Source organism: Aegilops tauschii, chromosome 5 (assembly GCF_002575655.3).
Source record: "Aegilops tauschii subsp. strangulata cultivar AL8/78 chromosome 5, Aet v6.0, whole genome shotgun sequence".
NCBI lineage: Eukaryota > Viridiplantae > Streptophyta > Magnoliopsida > Poales > Poaceae > Aegilops > Aegilops tauschii.
This window is the reverse complement of record NC_053039.3, coordinates 274,738,209-274,759,218: the sequence shown is the minus strand read 5'-3', so window position 1 is coordinate 274,759,218 and position 21,010 is coordinate 274,738,209.

Here is a 21,010-nt window from a genome sequence, read left to right as displayed (position 1 = left end):
ACGGAGTGGCGGTGCGGCCATCACGCCGCACGGAGGGTGGCAGCAATGAATTCTGTTGCTCGTGAGCAGCAGGGTCAGTGGCAGCGTTAGATGCGGGAGAAGCAGAGCGGCAAGGGACACCATGGCCCACGGGCGCCGTCTAGGCGACGCAAGCAGCCCGGCGCTTGGCGCGGACTCGGCGTGTGTCGGCCATGGGAGCGACGAAGCAAAGACGAAGCGGGATCGGAAGGAGGATTTCGACACGCCCCTACCTGGCGTGCCAAATGTCGGATTCAGAGCTCCGCAGACCCAAGAAGGTTCAAACTCTGGGGCGTGAGCGAAGATCTCAACCAGCTCAAGCCTCAAGCTCACCACCCCATAGCCTAGCCTCATCGAGTTCGCGCGAGCAGGGAAGAAGATGAACACAGCAGTTTACCCAGGTTTGGTCCACCTTGCAATGTAAAATGGTGGATTGCCCTCACGAGGGGGGGGGGTTGAGGATGAACTAGTACAGTGGATGAGCAGCCTCGCGAGGGCTCGAGTGGTGTGGGTAGAATGGATCTATCTGGGGTTCGATCCGGGGATTTTTCTCTACGGTGATGGCTAGCCTATCTTTATAGTGGCCTTGGTCCTCTTCCCTCAAAACTTAGGCGGGAAGGGATTCCACAACGGCCAATTTGAAAGGGGACAAGAAGTACATCTAATCCTGTCGAAAGGCAGTCTTCGCCTACAAAGCTTCTGGTCATGATGCAGAGGTGGGTGTCGGTGTCAAAACCGGATCTCGGGTAGGGGGTCCCAAACTGTGCGTCTAAGGTCGATGGTAACAGAAGACGGGGGACACGATGTTTACCCAGGTTCGGGCCCTCTCTATGGAGGTAATACCCTACTTCCTGCTTGATTGATCTTGATGAATATGAGTATTACAAGAGTTGATCTACCACAAGATTGAGATGGCTAAACCCTAAAAGCCTAGCCTGTATGACTATGGTAATGAGTCTATCCTCCTCCGGACTAAGTCCTCCGGTTTATATAGACACCGGGAGGATCTAGGGTTACACAAGGTCGGTTACAAAGAAAGGAATCTACATATTCGGTCGCCAAGCTTGCCTACCATGCCAAGGAGAGTCCCATTCGGACACGGGTGCAGTCTTCGGTCTTCATATCTTCACAGCCCATCAGTCCGGCCCATGGCTAACAGGCCGGACGCCCGAGGACCCGTTAGTCCAGGACTCCCTCAGTAGCCCCTGAACCTGGCTTCAATGACAAGGTATCCGGCGCGTAGGTCTGTCTTCGACATTGCAAGGCGGGTTCCCTTCTTTCCGGATACTCCACAATGGTCTTCGGACGACCGAGTTCAACTCGGCGGCACGAGCAGCATATACTTCCACAAAGGGCATAATAATTTATAAGTCCAATCCTCTGGCAACTTTTCACAACATGACATCATGTCAGTCCGGTCATTATTTCGAACCGTTGTCTCGCCTGCGGCCCCATGTTCCAAGACGTGGTTGTCATTGGCACGTCTTATCCAAGCAGAGATCATGTCCCCTTATTAAGGGATTCTTTTATCAGCACAGACGTGGGTAACCCAACCGTCCTTAGGGTACAACTCCCTGGGAATAGGCAAATTTTAAGGCCCGGGAGGAGGCGTTTGATATTCTCGGCCTTTATAAAGGGGCACAGACCCGCCTTTCCTCTCCACGCTCGCTTCTTCCTCGACTCTTTCTACCTCGAGTTCCAACACCCAGGTTTCACCCTCCGCAAGCCTTAGTCATGTCCGGATCCAGCCATCAAGGCTGGTGGGTGGCTTCTTCTGTCACAGAGGAGGATATCGCGAAGCTTTGGGCAGCAAGATATCTGCCCGCGGAAATCCTCCATCGGCTTCCCGCGGAGGGGCAGGTTATCCCTATCCCTAGATCTGGAGAGAGGGTCGTATTCGTTTCCCACTTCCTCTGAGGATTAGGGTTCGCCCTTAATCCCTTCGTCCGGGGGCTTATGTTCTATTATGGACTAGATTTTCATGATCTCGCCCCAAACTCTGTTCTTCTCATCTCGGCGTTTATCGTCACGTGCGAAGCCTTCCTCCGAACTCCTCCACACTTCGGCTTGTGGCTCAAGACCTTCAATGTGAAACCGCAAATGATAGAGGGGGAGCAGGCGGAGTGCGGTGGTGCCTCAGTGAGCAAGCTTACCAGCGCTATTTGTCTAAAATGATCTTTCAAAGAATCTTCCGACTTATGGCAGCAGGAGTGGTTCTATATCACCGAGCCCCGCGGTTCCAAGTGGGCAGCTGCGCCTGCGTTTCGATCCAGCCCCCCAATTCAGCTTGCATCATGGATTAATAAGGGGTTGGACTGGGGATCAGTTGACGAGGTGCAGACTCTGCAAAGTCGCATCCGAAGCCTCATTGAGAAGGATATCGATCTTGTCAATGTTATTCAGGTAATGCTAGTCCGCCGGGCCCTGCCGTGCCAGCGACGGCCTCTCCGCATGTGGGAGTTTAACCCAGAAGGGCCACGGACTCTTCAACACTTCTTCGGCACTACGCATGAAGGCATGTGGAAATTATTTTTTGGGAAACGAAACAATGGCCGGACACCATCGAAGATACCGGCCTAGACTGTAACCATCCGGATACCACGGTAAGTACTCGTCCGCCGAACACCTCATAATCAGATATCCCGTGGTAAGACACTGAGCAAACCATGTTTTTCCAGGGCTGGATAAAGAAAGCGGAACAGATTAGGTGTCCGGCCCCTCTTCCCGAAGACTCAGCGGACCCCGTGTTAACAAGGATGCTGGCACCGGCAACGTACCAGGCGTCGGTAGGGGAGGGCAAGGCGGAGAGTGAGAAGACCCGGGGTGACCTTCGTTCCGGAGGTAAATTAGATACTGAGTCCAGAGAAATCGACCTTTCCTCGCCCGAAGACAAAGGCGAAAGAGAAGCAAGTGTCCCTTCTTCATTCAGGAAGAAAAGGGCCGCCTCCGAAGGTTGGGAGGGGCGGTCTCCTAAGAGGGCTAAGATGCCACCGTCGAGCGGCTCGGGATTGGAAGGCGACGCCGTTGAACAGCTCCGTCGTGAGGACAAGCTCTCAGCCAAATCGTAAGTGAATCCGGGGTGCTTTGATAGCACCCCGCTCCTTTCCTGTTACCGAAGAGACATGTAACGTGCCTGTATATTTTTACAGTTCGGCACGGAGTTTTTCTGGGCAATCCTCTTCTTCGGGAGATCTCCTCCCAGAGATGATGGAAAGCGAGACGCCTCCCCCGACCTCCTCGCCCAATAAGGCGGACGACTCCGAAGTGTCGTCTCGGAGGGTTTTCCTTGATCAACAAGCGGTGCAGGGGATGAAAGAGGCAGTACCCGAAGGTGGACCTCCGATCGTCCGGGATTCGGGGGCCAATAAGGCCCCGAACTATCCGGTTTTCAGCCAACGATGATTCTGGAGACGGGTGAACGGGTTCCTTCAAAGGATGATCGTGCTCCTACAGCGGCTTCCGGAGACCCGGCGGCGCCGGATATGTTGAGGGATATGCTGCGAAAAGCATCTGTCTCGGGGGAACAACGTACCTTGATGGGTACGGTGGTTGAGAAGATTCTGTCCGCGAAGAGCGGATTGAATGAAGCCTTCATGAGCTTGCTAAGAGGCTTCGAGGTTTGTGATGTAATGTTTTCAACTATATTTTATTTGCAAAAATTCACCTGTGTATAGGTAGTAGCCCCTGAGACTCGGGTTGGCTTCCCATGGGAGGCGAACAGAGGATCAAGAAGAAATACTCAAGGACTAATCTGATTAACTGGAACACAGGCTGCTTCCCCCTGGCTACTTCCCGGACTACGGATATTGCTGAGCTGCAGCGGAAGCTTGATGTGGCAGGGGATGACATTGCGTTAATCAATATGCGTCTTGACGAGTCGCAAGGTATGTATTCGGAGCAGTCCTTTCACATACATTTTTGGAATATAAGCATGACGCTGAAAGTTATATGCTGGGATATGCATGACTGCAGATGGTGCTGCCGCCGTTGAGATTCTTCGGGCAGAGCTGGCCCGGGCCAAGGAGCAGGCCCGATTTAGTAATGCGGCTGCCGAAAAGGCATCGGCTGAGTTAAAGGCCGAACAGGCTGCTCGGCGCCAAGACGAGGAGAAGATAACTAAAAAATGCCACTGGCCGTTGTGAATTTCTTGATAAGCAGAATGAAGCCAAAACGGCTGAACTTGACAAGGCCGTACGAGAGGCGAGAGAAGCGCGGTCTGAATCCAGAGCAGCCCGTGAGGAGATTCGGCAAGCTAGGAAGATTGCGGCCGGTAAGCCCTTTTTGCTACAGGCTAAGTTCGGTGATCCAAACTATGCTTAGCTTAACCAAGTGTGGAGTTCTCCAGACGAGTTTTTAGACTTGCCGAAGAGTTCTTCCGATGCGGTGCGGTTTTATCAAGCGCGAGAGGGGTATGCAACGGAGAAGCTTTTCTGGTCACAATTTGGCGCGTCAAAGCGCCCTCTGTTGTTAAATGAACAGATGTCCCAATGGGCCGAGCTTCATAGGATATCCGGCGCTGCCATGAAGAACGTCATAATCCGGCTGTGGCCGACTGAGCCTGTTCCGAGTAGCTACTTCGGCTTGGTGCAGCGGCTTGTTGATGCAGTGCCACGTATCGACATTGTGAAGCGGTCGACGTGCATTGAGGGTGCACGGGTGGCCTTTGCCCGTGTTAAGACATTCTGGGGGAAAATGAAGGCCATCGATGTTGCGGCGAAGAGTCCACCCAAGGGCAAGGACCGTCACGCACTGGAGCATTATTTTGAAGACGTCTTAGAGGCTGCCCGCTTGATAGAGGGTCAATGCTCGAAAGACATAATATTCGAGTGAGGTGTATGGGAATTGTAAAAGACAATTTTATAGTTAATCTATTTTTATGTTTTGCTCGAAAGCTTGTGTTCCTCCTGTGCGGCCGTTTTTATATAATCTGAAAGTTTTCCAGTCGTCGGCTTCAGCCCCCTCGTAGGAAGTACGGGGGTGTTCGGAAAAGCATTTGATCACTCTTGACCCAACGTCTTGGTCCATGAAGGAGGTGATAATGCGGCGAACCAAGCAATCAGACTATAGGGCGTTAACACTTTCACTTAGCCATAGGAGTTTTATAGGGGGGACTACGATATAGCCCCTGGTATGTGTACGGCTTACTCCAATATGGTGCGTTACATACATGACCTGGAAAAAGGTCCTTTGTGTGATACGGAGGGAATCGCGACAGATTCCGATAAGTCATCGAGTGGTTGACCAGCTCTCGCAATATCATGACAGTCGGTTTTTGGCTTTCTCTACTGAGGTGCTTGACCAGATGAACCGGAAGCACAATCGCAGTAGTTCTCCCTTTACTACCCTAGTTGATAAAGCGGAACGTAAGGTAGCAAGCACAGGAGCCGGGCAACCCAACCATTGACCCAAGACATGATTCGAAGCTGATGCATATAAGGCCAAACTCGTGACGCCGAAGTACGCTATAAAGCTGTTCGGACTTTGTTGGCAACTCATTTATTCCCATACCGAGCCCCTGGCGGGTTATGCCGAGGTATATCTGTGAAACAACCATAGGAGCCATATTCATTTGCGAAAAGAAACGAATCATTAATTCGGCTGATGTTTACTGGGACCTAAGCGATATGCCAATGATTACTTTATATATAAAAAGACCACAACCCCGGCTATTTGACATGCCCGGGGTCGAAGGCGGAGGAAAAAGGCTATTACAGGCTCGAAATAAAGAGTGCGGTCTACAAAAAGTTATTTTGGACCTCCTGTCGCACGTGTGCGCCGCCTATCCTCGGCGAGGGGAATCCTTGACGGAAGTAGCCTCTTAGGTGAGTGTACGGATCCGAACTCCGATAGAGTCAGTTTAGATGTTTGTCCTTTGCGTCACCTGTTTTTAAGAGATAATGAAGAAAGAAAGAGTAAAGTAGAGAAAAAATGTTACGGGGGTGCTTGCAGGCTTGTCCGTATTGTGCTTCCGCCGATGCCCATGGTATCTTAAGCGCGTAATGATGTATGCGCGATACAAATTTCGCGGGTATATGAGGTGGGTGGCGGAAGCCGAACTGCTATTTTCGCTCCGGGATTGGTCGATCCTCGGGGGGAAATTGCTTCTGACCCCCGGTATTTGGTTGGTGAATTTCTTCGTCGTCCCTATCGCCTGTCGGCCTCCTCCCCTTGTGTTCGGCGTTGAGCTTGCCGGCCTGCTTGAAGATCCAACAGCTTCTGTTGGTATGATTGGCTGGTTTATCGGGGTGGCCGTGAATCTGGCAGGGTCGGTCCAATATCCTGTCTAGGTTGGATGGTTCGTCTCTGTTCGGCTTGAATGGCTTTTTCCGTTGACCGGGTTTTGGATTGCTGAATCCGGCGTTGACCGCTATGTCGCGTGATCTTTCATTATCATTGCGACTGTTGTGTTTGCTTCGTCGTGGCTTGCCATTTCCGTCTCAGATTTCGGAAGTGCCCGAGTCGCTGGCGCTGTTGCTTCTACGAGCGAGCCAGCTGTCTTCTCCCACGCAAAAGCGGGTCATTAAAGCGATAAGGGCTGTCATGGATTTAGGTCCTTCTTGACCGAGGTGGCGTGCAAGCCATTCATCCCGAACGCTGTGTTTGAAGGCCGCAAGGGCTTCCGCGTCCGGACAGTCGACGATTTGGTTCTTTTTAACTAAGAACCTGGTCCAGAGCTTCCTGGCTGACTCTCCGGGCTGCTGGACAATGTGACTTAAGTCATCAGCATCCGGTGGCCGGACATATGTTCCTTGGAAGTTGTCGCGAAAGGCGCCTTCCAAATCTTCCCAGCTGCCAATAGAATTTTCCGGCAGACTGTTTAACCAGTACCGAGCTGGTCCTTTGAGTTTTAGTGGTAGGTATTTGATGGCGTGAAGGTCATCTCCGCGGGACATGTGGATATGGAGGAGGAAGTCCTCGATCCATACCGCGGGATCCGTTGTTCTATCATATGATTCGATATTCATGGGTTTGAACCCGTCTGGGAATTCATGCTGCATTACTTCGTCTGTGAAGCAGAGAGGGTGTGCGGCGCCTCTATATTGGGCCACACTGCGACGCACCTCCAATGGAGTCCGTTTGTAGTTTTTGGCCCGGGCGTGGCTAGGTTTGTTACGTCCGAATAGGTAGCCGTCGTCGCGTGTCGGGGCATGTCCTCGCGATCCGTAGATCGATCTTGTGTGTCCTGCTCTACTGTCCAAGTCCTGTCGCAGGTCGTATGTACAACCCCGAGCTGTTTTATTCTTGCCTTTACGGCGAGGTGGGCGGTCTGGTGTTTGGCTTGAGTTGCCGCTTTATCCTGACCAAGTTGTGGTCGGCCTGCCGCATTGTGCGATGATGGTACGGGCTCCAGTGCCTCGTCATCGAACTGAGGTAGAAATCTATGCTTCGGGTAACTTTTGGCTGGGCCACTAAGGCCGTATTCTTCGGCGGCCAGGACTTCCGTACATCTATCATTGAGCACATCTTGGTCCGCTCGAAGCTGCAACTGCTTCTTTTTCAGGCTCCTTGCAGTGGCCATTAGCCGGCGTTTAAAGCGCTCCTGCTCGAGAGGTTCCTCAGGAACGATGAAATCCTTGTTGCCGAGGCTCTCCTCTTCCTCGGAGAGCGGAAGATAATTACTGTCCTCCGAGTCTACGTGTATGGCCTGTTCATCAGGGCTAACTTGCCCGTTTTCCCGTTCCTCATGTTCGGAGGTTACCTTGACGGGGTCTTCATTATTTTTGGCATCGTCCGGAGTATTATTTTTTCCGGTGCCAGTATTGCAGCCTTTGGAACGACGTGACTTAGAGCGGCGTCGAGGAATCTAGCGCTTGGGCTGTCTCTCCGGAGGTTTATCCTCAACTGGATCCTCTTTATCATCGTTGTTTGTTTTTTCAGGCGTATCCACCATGTATACGTCGTAGGAAGAAGTGGTCGTCCGTCGTCCAGTGAATGGCGGGTTTTGGCCTTGCTCCTTGTCGGCATCGTCGTCCGTTCTGACGATGTCTTCAGAGCTGTAGTCAAGCATGTCGGTTAAGTCCTCGACAGTGGCTATGAAGTGGGTGGCGGGTGGGAAGCAAAATTCTCCCTTGTCAGCCTCTAGTTCGTACCGAACATAGTTCGGCTGTGAGGCCCCCGCCAAGGACAAGTTCTTTAATGAGTTCAGCGCATCGCCCAAGGGTGAGTGCTGGAAGATGTCTGTGGCGCTGAACTCAAAGATCGATAAGCAATCAAGTTGGGCATCCGCGGACTCACATGGTTCGGAACTTATACCCGGAGAAGAGTCCAGAGTTCCGGTGACACGAGTATTGTGTGAGGTTAAGTCCATGTGTGGCTCCAACGCCGGGGAATCTGTGGCTTCCATGGTGGGTTTGAGCCTCCAATCCTTGGATGCCGCAGTGTGCTCTGGATCTAAGGCCAGAGTGGTTACAGGAGCTATCTCCTGGATGCGGTCTGACGACAGATTTAGGTCATGTTCGTCAAGGTGACCAGGAGCGGTCGCAGCGATCTCGAATCCGGCGAAGATCAAATCTCCACGGATGTCCGCAACGTAATTCAAACTCCCAAATCTGACCTGATGGCCAGGGGCGTAGCTATCGATCTGCTCTAGGTGGCCAAACGAGTTGGCCCGCAGCGCGAAGCCGCCGGACACGAAGATCTGTCCGGGGAGGAAGGTTTCTCCTTGGACAGCGTCATTGTCGACGATTGAAGGGGCCATCGAACCTTTTGAGGACGGCACAGTGGAACTCTCAATGAAAGCACCAATGTCGGTGTCAAAACCGGCGGATCTCGGGTAGGGGGTCCCGAACTGTGCGTCTAAGGTCGATGGTAATAGGAGACGGGGGACACGATGTTTACCCAGGTTCAGGCCCTCTCTATGAGGTAATACCCTACTTCCTTCTTGATTGATCTTGATGAATATGAGTATTACAAGAGTTGATCTACCACAAGATTGAGATGGCTAAACCCTAAAAGCCTAGCCTGTATGACTATGGTAATGAGTCTATCCTCCTCCGGACTAAGTCCTCCGGTTTATATAGACACCGGGAGGATCTAGGGTTACACAAGGTCGGTTACAAAGAAAGGAATCTACATATTCGGTCGCCAAGCTTGCCTTCCACGCCAAGGAGAGTCCCATCCGGACACGGGTGCAGTCTTCGGTCTTCATATCTTCACAGCCCATCAGTCCGGCCCATGGCTAACTGGCCGGACGCCCGAGGACCCCTTAGTCCAGGATTCCCTCAGTGGGCCCGGCGATGACATCCGTCCTGCTGAGCTCATGGTCTTGTCTCGTTGCACTAGAGAGGAAAGCTTTGGGGCCTTCCTCGGGAACTTGTGCCTGCCCTTGCTCCCTTAGCACCGAAGAGGAAATTGTCCCCTCTGCGCCCGTTGGCGCTCGCCTGGCCTTGGTCGTCATGGCTCACGTCATCACAGCCTCGTGAGGCTGGGTATCTGCATAGAAGTCTCCACCCCTCGGGAGGCAGCCTAGGGAGGTCGTTCCTCTGGAGGTCTTGGCGTCGTTCACCTCACGAGGCTTGGGTCCTCGCGAGGGTCTTGCCTTGGAGTTGTTGTAGCTGGTCCGTACAAGGCCGTCGATGGGCCCATGCGCTGGGCCGCGGGCAGGCAGATCTGGGTACCCCCGATCCTAGAACGCCGACATGATGAGTGGCATTTCTCCAAAATGTCAACCCATGCGCCGGTGTCGTCACTCGAGTTTCATGGCATATCCACACTCGGACACTAGTCTATCTCTTTCGAGAGACATACGAGTGCCACCAAGTTTTACCTAGTAGTTAACATAGCCCGATTAGTCAGGAAACTCTAGTCGAATCCGTTGCGGTTTTGCTCAGGTCATGATAGGCTAACACTTGGTGACGGGTTCTGGATGCCTCCGTAGCACTCGGTCTGAGTCAACGGTTCAGCTAATTCGTCCTACAAAATCGCAATTGATTTGGGGGCTAATGATGGGGTCACCTACTGCTACCTCTTGAGCACTGTGTTGGTTTTCCCTTGAAGAGGAAAGGGTGATGCAGTGAAGTAGCGTAAGTATTTCCCTCAGTTTTTGAGAACCAAGGTATCAATCCAGTAGGAGGCCACGCACGAGTCCCTCGCACCTACACAAACAAATAAATCCTCGCAACCAACGCAATAAAAGGGTTGTCAATCCCTTCATGGTCACTTACGAGAGTGAGATCTGATAGATATGATAAGATAATATTTTTGGTATTTTTATGATAAAGATGCAAAGTAAAATAAAAGGCAATAAAAATAGCTAAGTGTTGGAAGATTAATATGATGGAAGATAGACCCGGGGGCCATAGGTTTCACTAGTGGCTTCTCTCAAGAGCATAAGTATTACGGTGGGTGAACAAATTACTGTTGAGCAATTGACAGAATTGAGCATAGTTATGAGAATATCTAGGTATGATCATGTATATAGGCATCACGTCCGAGACAAGTAGACCGACTCCTGCCTGCATCTACTACTATTACTCCACACATCGACCGCTATCCAGCATGCATCTAGAGTATTAAGTTCATAAGAACAGATTAACGCTTTAAGTAAGATGACATGATGTGGAGGGATAAACTCATGCAATATGATATAAACCCCATCTTGTTATCCTCGATGGCAACAATACAATACGTGCCTTGCTGCCCCTACTGTCACTGGGAAAGGACACCGCAAGATTGAACCCAAAGCCAAGCACTTCTCCCATTGCAAGAAAGATCAATCTAGTAGGCCAAACCAAACTGATAATTCGAAGAGACTTGCAAAGATAATCAATCATACATAAAAGAATTCAGAGAAGATTCAAATATTGTTCATAGATAAACTTGATCATAAACCCACAATTCATCGGTCTCAACAAACACACCGCAAAAGAAGATTACATCGAATAGATCTCCACAGTAGAGGGGGAGAACATTGTATTGAGATCCAAAAAGAGAGAAGAAGCCATCTAGCTAATAACTATGGACCCGAAGGTCTGAGGTAAACTACTCACACATCATCGGAAGGCTATGGTGTTGATGTAGAAGCCCTCCATGATCGATGCCCCCTCCGGCGGAGCTCCGGAAAAGGCCCCAAGATGGGATCTCACGGGTACAGAAGGTTACGGCGGTGGATTTAGGTTTTCGGCTCCGTATCTGGTAGTTTGGGGGTACGTAGGTATATATAGGAGGAAGAAGTACGTCGGTGGAGCAACATGGGGCCCACGAGGGTGGAGGGCGCGCCCAGGGGGGTAGGCGTGCCCCCTACCTCGTGCCTTCCTGGTTGATGTCTTGACGTAGGGTCCAAGTCCTCTGGATCACGTTCGTTCCGAAAATCACGTTCCCGAAGGTTTCATTCCGTTTGGACTCCGTTTGATATTCTTTTTCTGCGAAACTCTGAAATAGGGAAAAAAACAGCAATTCTAGGCTGGCCTCCGGTTAATAGGTTAGTCCCAAAAATAATATAAAAGTGTATAATAAAGCCCATTAATGTCCAAAATAGAATATAATATAGCATGGAACAATCAAAAATTATAGATACGTTGGAGACATATCAAGCATCCCCAAGCTTAATTCCTGCTCGTCCTCAAGTAGGTAAATGATAAAAACAGAATTTTTTATGTGGAATGCTACTTGGCATAATTTCAATGTAATTCTCTTAATTCTGGTATGAATATTGAGATCCAAAAGATTCAAGATAAAGGTTTAATATTGACATAAAAGTAATAATATTTCAAGCATACTAACTAAGCAATTATGTCCTCTCAAAATAACATGGCCAAAGAAAGTTCATCCCTACAAAATCATATAGTTTAGTCATGCTCCATTTTCGTCACACAAGAATGCTCTCATCATGCACAACCCCGATGACAAGCCAAGCAATTGTTTCATACTTTAGTAATCTCAAACTTTTTAAACCTTCACGCAATACATGAGCGTGAGCCATGGATATAGCACTATGGGCGGAATAGAATATAATGATGGGGGTTATGTGGATAAGACAAAAAAGGAGAAAGTCTCACCTTAACGCGGCTAACCAATGAGCTATGGAGATGCCCATCGATTGATGTTAATGCAAGGAGTAGGGATTGCCATGCAACGGATGCACTAGAGCTATAAATGCATGAAAGCTCAATAAAAGAAACTAAGTGGGTGTGCATCCAACTTGCTTGCTCACGAAGACCTAGGGCATTTGAGGAAGCCCATTGTTGGAATATACAAGCCAAGTTCTATAATGAAAAATTCCCACTAGTATATGAAAGTGACAAAACAAGAGACTCTCTATCATGAAGATCATGGTGCTACTTTGAAGCACAAGTGTGGAAAAAAGGATAGTAGCATTGTCCCATTTTTTTTTATTTTTTTTGGGCCTTCTTTTTTTTGGCCTTTCTCTTTTTTTTGGAAAATTCTCTATGAATGATGATCATCACACTTCTATTTATTTAGAACTCAATGATTACAACTCGATACTAGAACAAAGTATGACTCTATATGAATGCCTCCGGCGGTATACCGGGATAGCAATGAATCAAGAGTGACATGTATAAAAATTATGAATGGTGGCTTTGCCACAAACAACTACATGATCATGCAAAGCAATATGACAATGATGAGCGTGTCATAATAAACGGAACGGTGGAAAGTTGCATGGCAATATATCTCGGAATGGCTATGGAAATGCCATAATAGGTAGGTATGGCGGCTGTTTTGAGGAAGATATAAGGAGGTTTATGTGTGAAAGAGCGTATCATATCACGGGGTTTGGATGCACCGATGAAGTTTGCACCAACTCTCAATGTGAGAAAGGGCAATGCACGGTACCGAAGAGGCTAGCAATGATGGAAGGGTAAGAGTGCGTATAATCCATGGACTCAACATTAGTCATAAAGAACTCACATACTTATTGCAAAAATCTACAAGTCATCAAAAACCAAGCACTACGTGCATGCTCCTAGGGGGATAGATTGGTAGGAAAAGACCATCGCTCGTCCCCGACCGCCACTCATAAGGAGGACAATTAAAGAACACCTCATGTTTCAAATTTGTTACATAACGTTTACCATACGTGCATGCTACGAGACTTGCAAACTTCAACACAAGTATTTCTCAAATTCACAACTACTCAACTAGCACACCTTTAATATCACTACCTCCATATCTCAAAACAATCATCAAGCATCAAACTTCTCTTAGCATTCAGCACACTCATAAGAAAGTTTTTTACTAATCTTGAATACCTAACATATTAGGATTAATTTCCCAATTCAAGCAAATTACCATGATGTTTAAGATCTCAAAATAATATAAGTGAAGCATGAGAGAATAATAGTTTCTATAAAACAAAACCACTGCCATGCTCTAAAAGATATAAGTGAAGCACTAGAGCAAAAACTATATAGCTCAAAAAATATAAGTGAAGCGCATAGAGTATTCTAATAAATTCTGAATCATGTGTGTCTCTCTCAGAAGGTGTGTACAGAAAAGATGATTGTGGTAAACTAGAAAGCAAAGACTCAAATCATACAAGACGCTCCAAGCAAAACACATATCATGTGGTGAATAAAAATATAGCTCCAAGTAAAGTTACTGATGGAAGTAGACGAAAGAGGGGATGCCTTCCGGGGCATCCCCAAGCTTTGGCTTTTTGGTGTCCTTAGATTATCTTGGGGTGCCATGGGAATCCCCAAGCTTAGGCTCTTTCCACTCCTTGTTCCATAATCCATCAAATCTTTTACCCAAAACTTGAAAACTTCACAACACAAAACTTAACAGAAAATCTCGTGAGCTCCGTTAGCGAAAGAAAACAAAACACCACTTCAAGGTACTGTAATGAACTCATTCTTTATTTATATTGGTGTTAAACCTACTGTATTCCAACTTCTCTATGGTTTATAAACTATTTTACTAGCCATAGATTCATCAAAATAAGCAAACAACACACAAAAACAGAATCTGTCAAAAACAGAACAGTCTGTAGTAATCTGTAACTAACGCAAACTTCTGGAACTCCAAAAATTTAGCCAAAATAGGACGACCTAGACAATTTGTTTATTGATCAGCAGCAATTTGAATCAATATCTTATCATGTTCTGATGATTTTTAACAATTATTTTCGTGAACAGAAAGTTTCTGGAATTTTCAGCAAGATCAAATAACTATCATCCAAGAAGATCCTATAGGTTTAACTTGGCACGAACACTAATTAAAACATAAAAACAAATATAACCAGAGGCTAGATCAAATATTTATTCCTAAACATAAGCAAAAAGAAAAAAAATAAAAATAAAATTGGGTTGCCTCCCAACAAGCGCTATCGTTTAACGCCCCTAGCTAGGCATAATAGCAAGGATAGATCTAGGTATTGCCATCTTTGGTAGGCAATTCTTCAATGAGACATCTATCATCCTTAGGAGTTTCTTTCTTTTATTAATTATCAAACTTCTAGGCACACAACCGAAAAATTCATTTGTAGCAAATGGTTCCTTAATGATAGCAAAAAGTTTGGGATGAATACTTATAGATTTGAGATCCGCAGTTTCCTTACTAGAGGATTCACCCTTATTTTTAGGAACATACATAAGCTTAGCGATTTTATTTGGAGGACTTGGAGTATTCTTTACGGAAGAAAAAGCGGTTCCCAAGTTGGTAATGATACCCTCAAGTTTATCGATTCTAGTGGAATCTTGATTTATTCTTTCATTAACTATGGGTTCCTTCTCCTTAATATTTTTCAAAGTGACTCCTACTTTAGATCCATATTGGGTAATTTGGTTGTGAATCTTTTTATCCAAATTTTCAATTAACTCTATGGTAGCAACTTTATTTTCAATAATTTCAAGTCTTTGCATTACATGCTCCAAAGTTAACATAGTTCCATTAACCAAAAGAGGTGGTGAGCCAAACAAATCTATCATAGCATTATAAGAATCAAAAGTATGGCTTCCCAAGAAATTCCCTCCCGTAATGGTATCAAGGATATATCTGTACCAAGGAGTAGCGCCTACATAAAAATTGCGGAGAAGAACGGAAGTAGATTGCTTCCTGGTAGATCTATTTTGAGCATTGCAAATTCTATACCAAGCGTCTTTTAGATTTTCTCCCTCCCTTTGCTTAAAATTAAGAACTTCATTCTCGGGAGACAACGGAGAAGAAAGGGGACTAGCCATAACGACAAACAAACGAAAAAAAGAGGCAAACGAAAAAGAGAGGGCGAATAAAACGGCAAGGGTGAAGTGGGGGAGAGGAAAACGAGAGGCAAATGGCAAATAATGTAATGCGGGATATAAGGGTTTGTGATGGGTACTTGGTATGTTGACTTTTGCGTAGGCTTCCCGGCAACGGCGCCAGAAATGGCTCGTTGACGGGAAATCAAATCTTGACTTGACTTGGTGTGAGCCTCCCTGGCAACGGCGCCAGAAATTCTTCTTGCTACCTCTTGAGCACTGCGTTGGTTTTCCCTTGAAGAGGAAAGGGTGATGCAGCAAAGTAGCGTAAGTATTTCCCTCAGTTTTTGAGAACCAAGGTATCAATCCAGTAGGAGGCCACGCACGAGTCCCTCGCACCTACACAAACAAATAAATCCTCGCAACCAACACAATAAAGGGGTTGTCAATCCCTTCATGGTCACTTACGATAGTGAGATCTGATAGATATGATAAGATTATATTTTTGGTATTTTTATGATAAAGATGCAAAGTAAAATAAAAGGCAATAAAATAGCTAAGTGTTGGAAGATTAATATGATGGAAGATAGACCCGGGGGCCATAGGTTTCACTAGTGGCTTCTCTCAAGAGCATAAGTATTACGGTGGGTGAACAAATTACTGTTGAGCAATTGACAGAACTGAGTATAGTTATGAGAATATCTAGGTATGATCATGTATATAGGCATCACGTCCGAGACAAGTAGACCGACTCCTGCCTGCATCTACTACTATTACTCCACACATCGACCGCTATCCAGCATGCATCTAGAGTATTAAGTTCATAAGAACTGAGTAACGCTTTAAGTAAGATGACATGATGTGGAGGGATAAACTCATGCAATATGATATAAACCCCATCTTGTTATCCTCGATGGCAACAATACAATACGTGCCTTGCTGCCCCTACTGTCACTGGGAAAGGACACCGCAAGATTGAACCCAAAGCTAAGCACTTCTCCCATTGTAAGAAAGATCAATCTAGTAGGCCAAATCAAACTGATAATTCGAACATCTACTACTATTACTCCACACATCGACCGCTATCCAGCATGCATCTAGAGTATTAAGTTCATAAGAACTGAGTAACGCTTTAAGTAAGATGACATGATGTGGAGGGATAAACTCATGCAATATGATATAAACCCCATCTTGTTATCCTCGATGGCAACAATACAATACGTGCCTTGCTGCCCCTACTGTCACTGGGAAAGGACACCGCAAGATTGAACCCAAAGCTAAGCACTTCTCCCATTGTAAGAAAGATCAATCTAGTAGGCCAAATCAAACTGATAATTCGAAGAGACTCGCAAAGATAACCAATCATACATAAAAGAATTTAGAGAAGATTCAAATATTGTTCATAGATAAACTTGATCATAAACCCACAATTCATCGGTCTCAACAAACACACCGCAAAAGAAGATTACATCGAATAGATCTCCACAAGAGAGGGGGAGAACATTGTGTTGAGATCCAAAAAGAGAGAAGAATCCATCTAGCTAATAACTATGGACCCGAAGGTCTGAGGTAAACTACTCACACATCATCGGAGAGGCTATGGTGTTGATGTAGAAGCCCTACGTGATCGATGCCCCCTCCGGCGGAGCTCCGGAAAAGGCCCCAAGATGGGATCTCATGGGTACAGAAGGTTGCGGCGGGGAATTAAGTTTTTGGCTCCGTATCTGGTAGTTTGGGGGTACGTAGGTATATATAGGAGGAAGAAGTACGTTGGTGGAGCAACGTGGGGCCCACGAGGGTGGATGGCGCGCCCAGGGGGTAGGCGCGCCCCCTACCTCGTGCCTTCCTGGTTGATTTCTTGACGTAGGGTCCAAGTCCTCTAGATCATGTTCGTTCCGAAAATCACGTTCCCGAAGGTTTCATTCCGTTTGGACTCCGTTTGATATTCTTTTTCTGCGAAACTCTGAAATAGGCAAAAAACAGCAATTCTGGGATGGCCTTCGGTTAATAGGTTAGTCCCAAAAATAATATAAAAGTGCATAATAAAGCCCATTAATGTCCAAAACAGAATATAATATAGCATGGAACAATAAAAAATTATAGATACGTTGGAGATGTATCACCTACTGAGGGTAGGGTCAAGGACATGACATCCTAGGCCCACCTAGGATCCCCACACCATCATTGTAAGGTTCCTGAACCTTAATGCATTCGGATGCCCACTTCTGGATATCCACTCGGATATGGTTCATCCACTCGGATGGAAACAACTCACTCAAATGTCTAACCGCCAATCTGCCTCGCTCACTGTCGTGGACTTAACACGGTAGATGCCCTAGCAAAAGGACTTAGATGTGGAGCCATCGCGACATAGTTAGCTTGAAGGGGTTAATCGGGACAAAGGACACAGAGAGTTTATACTGGTTCGTCCGCTCGCCACGAGGTAAAGGCCTACTCCAGTTTGGGGTTGTATTTCTTGGGTTTTCGATTACCAGGGATCGAATACGCTTGACCTAGTTTTCAATCTCTTGTTTTCTCGCCCCAACCCGCCGCCGGGTCACCCCTTTATATACACAGGTTGATGCCCGGTGGCTTACAGAGTCCTGGCTGACTCATACACAACGTGTCTGGCTCAATGACTAACTAAGCTTGCCTTACAATACAAGTTACACAATAGGGCGGTTCATACCCATGGGCCTCAAGTCACCTCCGGGTCTTGGGCTTTCAATAAGCTTGCTGTTGTTGGGGAACACAGTAATTTCAAAAAAATTCCTACGCACACGCAAGATCTATCATGGTGATGCATAGCAACGAGCGGGAGAGTGTGTCCACGTACCCTCGTAGACCGAAAGCGGAAGCGTTTTATCAACACAGTTGATGTAGTCGTACGTCTTCACGATCCGACCGATCCTAGCACCGAACGTACGGCACCTCCGTGTTCAGCACACGTTCAGCTCGATGACGTCCCTCGTACTCTTGATTCAGTTGAAGCCGAGGGAGAGTTCTGTCAGCACGACGGTGTGGCCACGGTGATGATGAAGTTACCGGCGCAGGGCTTCGCCTAAGCACTGCGACGATATGACCGAGGTGTGTAACTGTGGAGGGGGGCACCGCACACGGCTAAGAGATTGTCTGCTGTGCCTTTGGGGTGTCTCCTGCCCACGTATATAAAGGAGGGAGGAGGAGGAGGCCGGCCCTAGAGGGTGCACGCCAAGTGTGGGGAGTCCTACTAGGACTCCCGAGTCCTAGGAGGATTCCCCTTTTCCTTTTCGGAGTAGGAGAGAAGAAAGAGGGAAAGAGAGAGGGAGTAGGAAAGGGCAGGGGGGGGGGGGCGCCGCCCCCTTTCCCCTAGTCCAATTCGGACCCACGGGGGGGGGGGGGCGCCTCCTTCCCTTTGGCATGCCTCCTCTATTCCCGTATGGCCCAATAAGGCCCAATACTTCTCCCGGCGAATTCCCGTAACTCTCCAGTACTCCGAAAAATACCCGAATCACTCGGAACCTTTCTGATGTCCGAATATAGCCTTCCAATATATCGATCTTTACTTCTCGACCATTTAGAGACTCCTCGTCATGTCTCCGATCTCATCCGGGACTCCGAACAAACTTCGGTCATCAAATCACATAGCTCATAATACAAATCATCATCGAACGAAGCGTGCAGACCCTACGGGTTCAAGAACTATGTAGACATGACCGAGACACATCTCCGGTCAATAACCAATAGCGGAACCTGGATGCTCATATTGGCTCCTACATATTCTATGAAGATCTTTATCGGTCAAACCGCATAACCACATACGTTGTTCCCTTTGTCATCCGTACGTTACTTGCTTGAGATTCGATCGTCGGTATCCTCATACCTAGTTCAATCTCGTTACCGGCAAGTCTCTTTACTCATTCTATAATGCATCATCCCGCAACTAACTTATTAGTCACAATGCTTGCAAGGCTTATAGTGATGTGCATTACCGAGAGGGCCCAGAGATACCTCTCTAATACACGGAGTGACAAATCCTAATCTCGATCTATGCCAATTCATCAAACACCATCGGAGACACCTGTAGAGCATCTTTATAATCACCCAGTTACGTTGTGACGTTTGATAGCACACAAGGTATTCCTCGGGTATTCGGGAGTTGCATAATCTCAGAGTCTGAGGAACATGTATAAGTCATGAAGAAAGCAGTAGCAATGAAACAGTAACAATCATAATGCTAAGCTAACGAATGGGTCTTGTCCATCACATCATTCTCCTAATGATGTGATCCCATTCATCAAATGACAACACATGTCTATGGTTAGGAAACATAACCATCTTTGATAAACGAGCTAGTTAAGTGACACGTCTCCGTCGTATCTATAATTTTTGATTGTTCCATGCCAATATTATACAACTTTCATATACTTTTGGCAACTTTTTATACTATTTTTGGGACTAACATATTAATCCAGTACCCAGTGCCAGTTCCTGTTTGTTGCATGTTTTTTGTTTCGTAGAAAATCCATATCAAACGGAGTCCAAACGGGATAAAAACTGACGGAGATTTTTTTTGGAATATATTTGAATTTTGGGAAGTGTAATCAACGCGAGACGATGCCCGAGGGGGCCACGAGGCAGGGGGTGCGCCCTAGGGGGGCAGGTGCGCCCCTGACCCTCATGGACACCCCGTAAGGCGGTTGCTGCCCTTCTTTCGCCGCAAGGAATCTAATATCCGGATGAAAATCATGTTCAAATTTCAATCCAATCGGAGTTACGGATCTCCGGGAATATAAGAAACGGTGAAAGGCCAGATCTGAGAGCGCAGAAACAGAGAGAGACAGAGAGACAGATCCAATCTCGGAGGGGCTCTCGCCCCTCCCATGCCATGGAGACCAAGGACCAGAGGGGAAACCCTTCTCCCATCTAGGGATAAGGTCAAGGAAGAAGAAGAAGAAGGGGGCCCTCTCCCCCTCTCTTCCGGTGGCGCCGGAACGCCGCCGGGGCCATCATCATCACCGCAATCTACACCAACAACTTCACTGCCCTCATCACCAACTCTTCCCCCTCTATGCAGCGGTGTAACCCCTCTTTTACCCGCCGTAATCTCTACTTAAACATGGTGCTAAACGCTATATATTATTTCCCAATGATGTATGGCTATCCTATGATGTTTGAGTAGATCTGTTTTGTCCTATGGGTTAATTGATGATCGTGATTGGTTTGAGTTGCATGTTTTATTATTGGTGCTATCTTATGGTGCTCTCCGTGTCGCGCAAGCGTGAGGGATTCCTGCTGTAGGGTGTTGCAATACGTTCATGATTCGCTTATAGTGGGTTGCTTGAGTGACAGAAGCATAAACCCGAGTAAGGGGGTTGTTGCGTATGGGATAAAGAGGACTTGATGCTTTAATGCTATGGTTGGGTTTTACCTTAATGATCTTTAGTAGTTGCGGATGCTTGCTAGAGTTCCAATCATAAGTGCATATGATCCAAGAAGAGAAAGTATGTTAGCTTATGCCTCTCCCTCAAATAAAATTGCAATAATGATTACCGGTCTAGTTATCGATTGCCTAGGGACAAATAACTTTCTCGTGACAAAAAGCTCTCTACTAAAACTAACTTAGTTATTTCTTTATCTAAACAGCCCCTAGTTTTTATTTACGCGCTCTTTATTATCTTGCAAACCTATCCAACAACACCTACAAAGTACTTCTAGTTTCATACTTGTTCTAGGTAAAGCGAACAGCGTGCGTAGAGTTGTATCGGTGGTCGATAGAGCTTGAGGGAATATTTTTTCTACCTTTAGCTCCTCGTTGGGTTCGACACACTTATTTATTGAAAGAGGCTACAATTGATCCCCTATACTTGTGGGTT